Here is a 9,395-nt window from a genome sequence, read left to right on the forward strand (position 1 = left end):
TAGCAGAAGGCATGTACGACTCAGTTATTGATATCCTAACATGGAGTTGACTGAGGAAGTGTCACCCTTTCCAAAGAGCATCAGTTAACATAATTGTTCCTGGGCCTCAGCAGGAATTTCAGTAGTCTATATCTCTCTTCACATATACCTGCCTTCCCAATTCTCCCACTAAGTCCCAAGTGACAAGAGTCTTGATACAGGAGTAAATGTGGCTGTAATTCCAGCCAAAACTGACACTGCCCTGGGAACAATCTGAAGGAAATACTGAGACATAGCACATGTACAGAGGTATAGTCACCACAGAGAACCTTTAGTGCATTGTAGGCACAGCTGCTTTGAGCTTATCCTGGAATAAGTCACTTTGTCTCGAGCTACACTCATACTTCTAGTAGCTGGCCAGAGCAACAAAGGGCTTATAGAATCACACTCATAATAGAAGTAGAGCAGTATGTCAAGAAAACTGAAGCCAAGCGCTGGTGTGTTGAGATACTCAGGAGCCTTACTCTCTCACTGCAAGAGGAAAAGCCCTCTATCCTCAAACAAATCCCATGATCCTCAGATTCTACTAACCCTTAGCTCTCATTTACTGTGTTCAATCTCAATTCCATTCTTTCCTCCTATTAGAGCCCCTCAGAACCTTGGAGGAGAGAGGGGACATAATCCTACTTCAAAACCCCACCACCCACATAGATACCACTGCAGCACCATAGCTGGCCACTTTTGATATAGTAAATAGATTTCAAGGTGAATATTGTTTTCTTAAAGTGAGCTAGAATATCTAGAGGAAAAAATGTTGTTTTTCAATTTCTTCTATCATTCTCTGGACCTTGATTTGTATTTTCATTAAAATGATTTTTTAAAATAATTTCATTCAGTACTGATTAGACTACTTGATTCTATTTACAAAGGTGCTACTATATACCTTATAATACTGAAAAAGGAAAAGGAATTATTTTCCTTTTCTACTGCCAGATTCTATACTGCTAGTAGAGAAGTGACTGAAAATAGCTTTTTCTGTAAACTTCATCTTAGTGAAGTTCATTGACTTAACTTAATCTGTAATCCTCCATTGAGAAGAAGCTGTTCCTGGCACCATAAAATTCAGATCTTTGAAGTGGAGACCAGAAGATAATTTGATTAATTACATTTAAACTGAAACAAGACACCTAGTTAAATGGTGCAATTGACTAAAAATCCTAAAATATGATCAGTGAATACACCTTTCTGCCACAAAGACTTAACTCAACCCTATAATTAGAGACAGTTCACACCTTTAGATGTTATTTAAGTTTGAGAAAGCTAACCACCTTACCTAAGATAACATTGAAAGTGATGAAAGTTCCCTGGTTATCAACACTGCAAAGTAGGCACATATTGGATATCTTTTCGTATTTCTCCTTTAAGTAATTTCTAGCTCTTACTTTCCATACATGAAATTTTTGCATGTTAATATTCAGGGGCTACAATATCTGAACTGTCCAGAATATTTTGTGTAATTTTGTAGAAACATGGTGTTGGATGAATTATTATTTTACTGTGTAATCATATTTTGCATTAATTACCTAACCTCAACTGTCACACAGTATTTAGAACAGCACTATGTAACTATTTTAAATGGATGATCTTGAATTTTTTTAATATGAAATCAATGTAGAGAAATGTCAAATACTATTTATTTTTGTACCATCCAAAGAGGAATCTCAATACTCTAACCAGTGGATTTGACGCAGGGCATAGGGCAGCCAGTTCTTTACTTTCAGATCCTTTATTGGCATTATCACTTGAGCTTTTACTCAGCATGTAGTCTGCAGCTCAGCAGGACCTGAAAGGGAAGCAGATTGGAGCTTCTCACCCTTGTCTCACACTCAGTTACCACCAAACTAAAACAATTGATTATATGACACAGGAAGGAGGTATGTCATCCTGTCAAAAAGCATAAAGTAAGAGATGATACTTAACCTGAGGTTTCTGCTCATTTTCCTGTGTGCTAGGCGTGCTAGTAATTTACTACTGTAAATTCCTTTACATCAGACACATTCATTGGCTATATCTTACAAGGAACAACTATTCCAATACTTTAGTTAATAAAATGTTTTCTCATACAACCTGCATCAAAGAATTTTTGCAATTTTTAGAAAGGCTAATGTATGCTTTGTGGATTGATCCACTTATATTCCTGAGGGCAGAGTACTTCCTCCCTCCCTCCATTTTTTCCTTCCTTGTTTCCTTCCTGTCTTTTTTCTTCATTCCTTCCTTCCATTTTCCCTTTCTTTGGTGATCTTTATAACTTCAATATATTTTACATTGTAGTTCCTTCATAAATATATTTCATATTCAATTGAAAATATTTGATTTCAATAACAGCTTATATTTGTATAGTATTTTAAAACTTTCAAAGCACTTTACATATATCATTTAGGCCTTAAAATAATTCTAGGAGGCAGGAGAAATAGGTGTTATTGTTCTCATTTTATAGAATAATGAACTGACATCCATAGCCACACAGTTCTTACATGTCAATCTTCTAAGGGCAGAATGCTAACTTTAGATTTCTTCAATTCCCTCAGGCAACTGGTTTAATCTCTTTGATTTCTAAGAAAAAGTCTTGGATCTTGTTGGAGAGACATAGTAGTGCCTGAATTTAAAGCAAATATTTTAGTTCTGTAGGAAAATTCATGAAGATTTTGTTGGCCTCCATGCAGCACTAAAGTCAATAATTTTGTTACAATTAAATATGCCTAATAAAAGCAAGGATGTTGAATGGTGGGTAGAAGACAATGGCCTCGACAGATGTAACATATTCTCTCATCTACTCTTATTGTCTTGACAGTTGAGTCTCATTGCTTTCATCTTCACAAAAACCCCAGCTGGGTTATCTTGGTTGGAGTTCTCAAAATCACTTTTGACAATATGAAGTGGCAATCACTGATATAACAGAATATCAATGAAATCATATAAGCTAAAGTTAATGTTCCTGGTCCTAAGAATTCCTTTTAACCTGTAGAAATGTAGTCACAAACATATATACACATACATATACACACATACATATATGCACATACATATATGCACATATACATATGTACATACATAAATGCATTTGAGTTTAAAATCACATAACACTGTATATATATATATAGATAGATACATATATAAATGGCTAAGATTTATATGGTTTTTATTATGTGTGATATGTAGATATGTATGCCTGAATACATATATGTCTATATTTGGATACAGACATATATGTATTTGCATTTATAATAAATATATGCACAATATTGTTTGATTACCTCTTACCTTAAACTAATATGCTACTATGTTCTCTTTCTGGTAGCAGTAAAAAAAATGATGTGGGGCTCATTAACTATGATTTTGGATTGGTATTAGACAGAAAGAAACCTTCAAATCTGGAACAGCTTTCTGGGGGCTCACACGTGAGAGTGGACCCTATTGCTAGATATCTATAGACACAAAGCCTTTAAAAAAGAAAAAAAAACCTTAGTGTCTGTATTTTTACTGTTATATCTATTACACATTTCCAAAAATTTATTAATTAGGGCACAAACCCAGATGAACACAAAAACAACAAACAACAACAACAAAAAGAAAAGAAACCAAAAGCTCTAGTTTTGGAATTTAACTTGTCTAAAAAATAACTGTCTATAAGGAAGGAAAGTGAACATCTGGAATATCACAAATAAAAAGAATTGCTAAGTCCTTTCTTTTCATTTCTAAAATATTATAAGGTTGATACAAAGGCATGTATATTGGACTGTTATATTTAAATCTGATTATATAATATGATAAATGATATTTAGATTAACTATTCTTTTGAATTGTCCATGTCATTGTATGTATTATATAGTTTAGAAAATTATAATTAACCTTTTTTCATATGCTGTATCTTTGAAAATATTTGTCAACTTGTATATGCATTTATAATATAGAAGTGATATATGGCCAGATTTTGAGGAAATATCCTTGAAGGAAAATTAATCACTTATTAAAAATGAATTTGAATACATTGGAATAGAACAAACTTTTCAAGGTAGAGTAAAAAAGTGCTTTTTAACATATTACCATAATAGGATACAGGCAATGTAAATTAAATGATAGGTTTGCTATTTATAATTAAAAGAAGACATCCTTTTAACCTTAGTAAAAGACTGTGGATGTGTTTTCCATCTAAAAGACTAAGATTGTACCAAATAATTCCGTTAAATGTTAATGAGACTTTTGCAGTTAAATTTTTATCTGTGACCAGGTTTTAAAAAGTAATTGAAGAAGATACAGGCATGAATTAAGACATGCCTTTCTAAGTAGTGACTTTCAAATTTTTTATATACAAGCATTTGTGATTTGATTAGAGGCAGTATGGTTCAATAGAGAAATTACTCTTCTTGGACTAAAAAGAGAGCTCAATGCAAATGTTGGCTCTGTCAGCTAATGCGTGTCCCTGCTAGTCACTTCATTTTTGTGAGTTTCATTTGCTCACCTGTAAAACAATGACAGGGACCATGACCTTAGCTACCTCACATGTTTGTGAGGAAATAAAGTGCTTTGTAATATTTAAAATGACACATACATAATTCATACACATGCATCATTGTTATTATAATTATAATTATCAATAATGATAGTAGCTAACACTTAGAGAGCACTTACTTTTTGCCAGAAACTGTGCTAAGAACTTTGAAATTATGATGTTGTATAATGCTTACAATAACTTGGGAGATAGGTACTATTATTATCCTCATTTTACAGATAAGGAAACTGAGGTAAACAGAAGTTAAGTGACTTGCTGAAGGTCACACAGCTAGTATGTATCTGAGATTGGATTTGAACTCAGGTTTTCTTGATTCCAGGCTCAGTGCTCTATCCACTATATCATCTGTCTACCCCAATACATGTATGTATGCATATGTGTGTATGCACATGTGTGGATATACTCATATATGTGTGCACATGCATACATAAATTACATTTTTTTAAAAATACTAGTATATAAACTCATTGAAGAACAAAGCATTTATTAAGAACTTACTATTTGAAAACCACTATTCTAAATACTGGAGAGAAACTTAAATGTAAATACAAGTAAACAATTAGAAGATTCTTTGTAAGCATTAATTGTTTACATTGTAATGGGGAGGAGACATTAAAAGTTCAATTAGACTTTTAATGACACAAGGGGTTTGGGATATATTGAACATTCTTTGAGACAAAATGAGGGAAAGGGTACATGTTAGGGGCGGTCGGCCCTAGACGCCTGAGCGGATAGGAACCTCCCTGGGAGTGAGAGCCCCCAATCCCAGAAAGACACGGCTCCCTACACGGGGTACGTGTAAGGATGGGATTGGGCGAGACTCTTTGCTCCATACAGGTGGCAGGTTTCGCCCTCGGGGCGGATTGGGGTGGCCACCCGGAAGACAGACCCTATATAGACCAACGCCCCAGCTTGCTCGGGGGATTCCTCCGCAATTAATAAAACATATGCCTCCCGAAGCAGTGTCTGACTGAGTCCCTGCCCGCCGTCCCCCGGGGAGGGAATCCGGAGACGTCCGAAGCGGAACCCACCGAGAGGAGCTCGCTCGGGGTCCGGCAAAAGAACCGGACAGGTACATTAGAGAAAAATGGGGATAAAGAAAGGGAAAATTGATAATGCATATAATTGGGTTGTACATATATAATTATATATATATAGATATCTAGATATCTAGATATATCTATATATATAAATGTGGAAAGAGTTGGGGAAATGAGAGGCATTGAACTTCATTTTCATCTAAACTCTTCATAAGAGGGCAGAACACACGCAGAATTTAGTGTGCCAATATACTTAGCTCAGGAACATTACAGATAAGAATAAGAAGAAGGAAAGTTTAGTATAATAGGTAAACTAATACAAGGAAGAGATTAGTCATAAGCAAAACAACCCTTGACCTTAGAGAGAGTGTAGTGAAGAGGACATTAGAAGAAAAACTTGAAAATCTTGCAATTTGAAATAAAAAGTGAGTAAGGAACATTAGAATGGGGGAAAGTATGGGAATAAAATGAAGGGCAATAAACAATACATATGATAACTGTGATTGTGAATTGAATGAAGTGGTTAACAAGATGAATTAGAAAGTAAACTCCAACAATATTGTGATGTTTTGTTTTGTTTTACAAGAATACACTTGCAAAAAATAAAAAAAAACAAAAATTTTAAGAAGGTATTAAAACAAAACTCTTTTATGTTTGAACTGAACACAAAACATATCAGAGCTAACAGATTAAGCAACATCAAAAATACTCTTAATAAAAAGGAGATAAAGAAGAAAACTACATTTTCCTGGAAACTAAAATTAAGAGGAAAGGAGAAGCAGTAGAAGGAGCAGAAGCAGAGGAAGAAGAAGAAGAAGAAGAAGAAGAAGAAGAAGAAGAAGAAGAACAACAACAACAACAACAACAACAACAACAACATCAACAACAACAACCTAAAATACCTAGAATAATAGAACAAGAAAAAATTAGCCAAATTTCAGAGGAAAATGTTGAACAAGGCATAAACATCAAAAAGGAAAACTCTAGAAAAAGATGAATTCATTAGTGAATTCAAGAGCAATTCATACCAACATTCCATATTTTTTTTAATAATAACAAAGAGGGGATACTATAAAATTTCTTCTATGACATCAATATGAGTTTGTTACATAAAGCAGGGAGAGTCAAAAATTGAAAAAGAAAGCAATAGTTCTAAATTTGTAATAAACAAAGATGCAAAAAATTAAATAAGGTATTAATAAAGAAGCTAAAATAACACATCACAAAGATTAAGACTTGTAACTATGTTGAATTTTTACCAGTAATGCAGAGATGGTTTAATATTAGAAAAAACAAAAACATTTTTGACCACATGGAAAACAAAATTTAAAAAATCAAAGGATAGCATCAATACATACAGAGAAATCTATTGACAAATTACATCAATTTCCATTAAAAGACTAGAAAATTTAGTGATAAATGAACTTGTTCTTAAAAATTATGAGTAGAATATATCCAAAAGTAAGAGCTACCCTATAGGGAAATGATTTAAAATGGAATTCTTTCTAACCAAATCAGGGGTGAAACAAGGATGTTGATAGTTCCCAATTCTATTGATATAGCACTAAAAATGGTGTCTGTAATACTAAGACAAGAAACTCAGGCAATGAACATTTATGTAAAGAAGAAAAAAAATCATCAATTTTTTCAGATAACCCAATGTAACTGAAGAATACAAAAAGGTAAACTAAAATAATTAATTGAAACAATAACTTCAGCAAATTTTCAGTATATAAATCTACACAAATCACGTTTCTACATAATAATAAAATGCAATAAAAATTAAAAAAACACATCCATTTAAAGCAACTACAGCATGTATAAAATACGTAACATCTTATCTGACAAAAACTATTAGAAAAAATGTATAATAATATGGAAGAAAATATGCACAGCTAGGTGATGGAAGGGAAAGAACACTGTACTTAGAACCAGAAAAACTCATCTTCATGAGTTCAAATCCAGCCTCAGACACTTACTAGCTGTGTTACTGAGCAAGTTCACTTAACCCTGCTTTCCATCTGAAAAATGAGCTGGAGAAAGAAATGGCAAATAACTCCAGTACGTTTGCCGAGAAAACGCCAGGATGGGGTTATGAAGAATCAGACATAACTGAAAAAAGTCAACAACATGGAAGAAATTATATTTAAACCTGTACCTCTCTCTCTCTCTGTCTCTGTCTCTCTCTCTTTCTCTCTGTCTCTCTCTCTCTCTCCCTCTCTCTGTCTCTCCCTGTCTCTCTCTGTCTCTCTCTGTCTGTCTCTCTCTCTCTCTCTCTCTCTCTCTCTCTCTCTCTCTATATATATATATATGTATGTATGTATGTATGTATATGAATCATATATATGGAAAGGAAAAAATAATACACCAATGGATAAAGAATATCACAAAAAAGATAAAATTGACAACTTTGATTAAAATATTTTTAAAATAATATAACTTTTTCAGTTGTTTGCAATATTTTAAAATAATATAACCAGGATATAGTGGAAACTATTGACCCTTTCTTTCTAGGACTAGGATCATAGTGCCCAATTTTCTCATCATAGGTCTGACTATCAGTATGGAATGTCTTTGTCCTGGACCCAATTTATATGCAAAGGCTAGTGGGCCAGTCAGAGATGTAGGGGAAACCAATCCCTTAATGAGTTTCAATGCTGTGAATTATATGTCATAACAACAGGGACCAGTACAAAGTTATATTTTATTAATAAGTGATTATAAACAAGGTTTGAAAGGGATGAAGGGAAGAAGGGGACCAAAATACAAGTCAGATATATATATGTTAACATATAATATAATTCATGTAGATGTGGCACTGAGTTGGGGAGGATAGAGACAAAGGTCCATTCAGGTTGACCAATCAGATAGGAATGCTTGGTCCCATGGGAGCAGCATGCTCCTGGGAAGGGGAGAACTACTCCAAAGTGTCTTTCTGAAAATGGGGTACTGAAACCCTGATATTGTTGGCCTCTTAAAGCTGGCCAATTTTCATATCAAGGTTCAGGGCATAAAAAAAGATTTTTGAGATACAAATGTGCAGGGGTAAAAGACAAACTCATAGTTGGTAAAATATTATTATTGAAATACAGATGTTTTAATCATAAAAATATTACTGTCAGTATTTTTCCAATAGTCTAATCTTTTTTATAAATAGTTTAGGTTTTTTCCCCCAATTCCATGTAAAAATAATTTTAAATGTTGAGTTCTAAAGTCTCTCTCTCCCATTCCTAGCCCCTCATTGGAAGGCTAATAATTTGATATAGGTGGAGTCATTCAAAACATATTACCATATTAGTCATATTGTGAAAGAAAACACAGACCAAAATAAAAATAAAGTAAAACAAAAATGTTTTAATTTGCTTTCACTGTCCGTCGGTTATTTCTCTAGAAGTGGATATATATATTTTATCATAAGTTCTTTGGAACTGTATTGGATCATTCACAGTTGGTCATCATACAATATTGATGCTACTCTGTACAATATTCTCCTAGTTCTGCCCACTTCATGTTGCATCAGTTCAAAAACATTGTGCTCATCATTTCTTATAGCACATTAATATTCTATCAGAATCATATACTATAACTTGTTCAGCCATTCCCCAATTGATGGACATCCTTTCAATTTCCAATTCTTTGCCACTACTAAAAGAGCTGCTACAAATAATGTTTTACATATATATTTTTTTCTTCCTTCCTTCCTTTCTTTTTCTTTTTCTTTTTCTTTCTTTCTTTCTTTCTTTCTTTCTTTCTTTCTTTCTTTCTTTCTTTCTTTCTTTCTTTCTTTCTTTCTTTCTTTCTTTCTT

This window comes from Vombatus ursinus, unplaced genomic scaffold (genome assembly GCF_900497805.2).
Source record: "Vombatus ursinus unplaced genomic scaffold, bare-nosed wombat genome assembly UNPS02011014.1, whole genome shotgun sequence".
Classification (NCBI taxonomy): Eukaryota; Metazoa; Chordata; class Mammalia; order Diprotodontia; family Vombatidae; genus Vombatus; species Vombatus ursinus.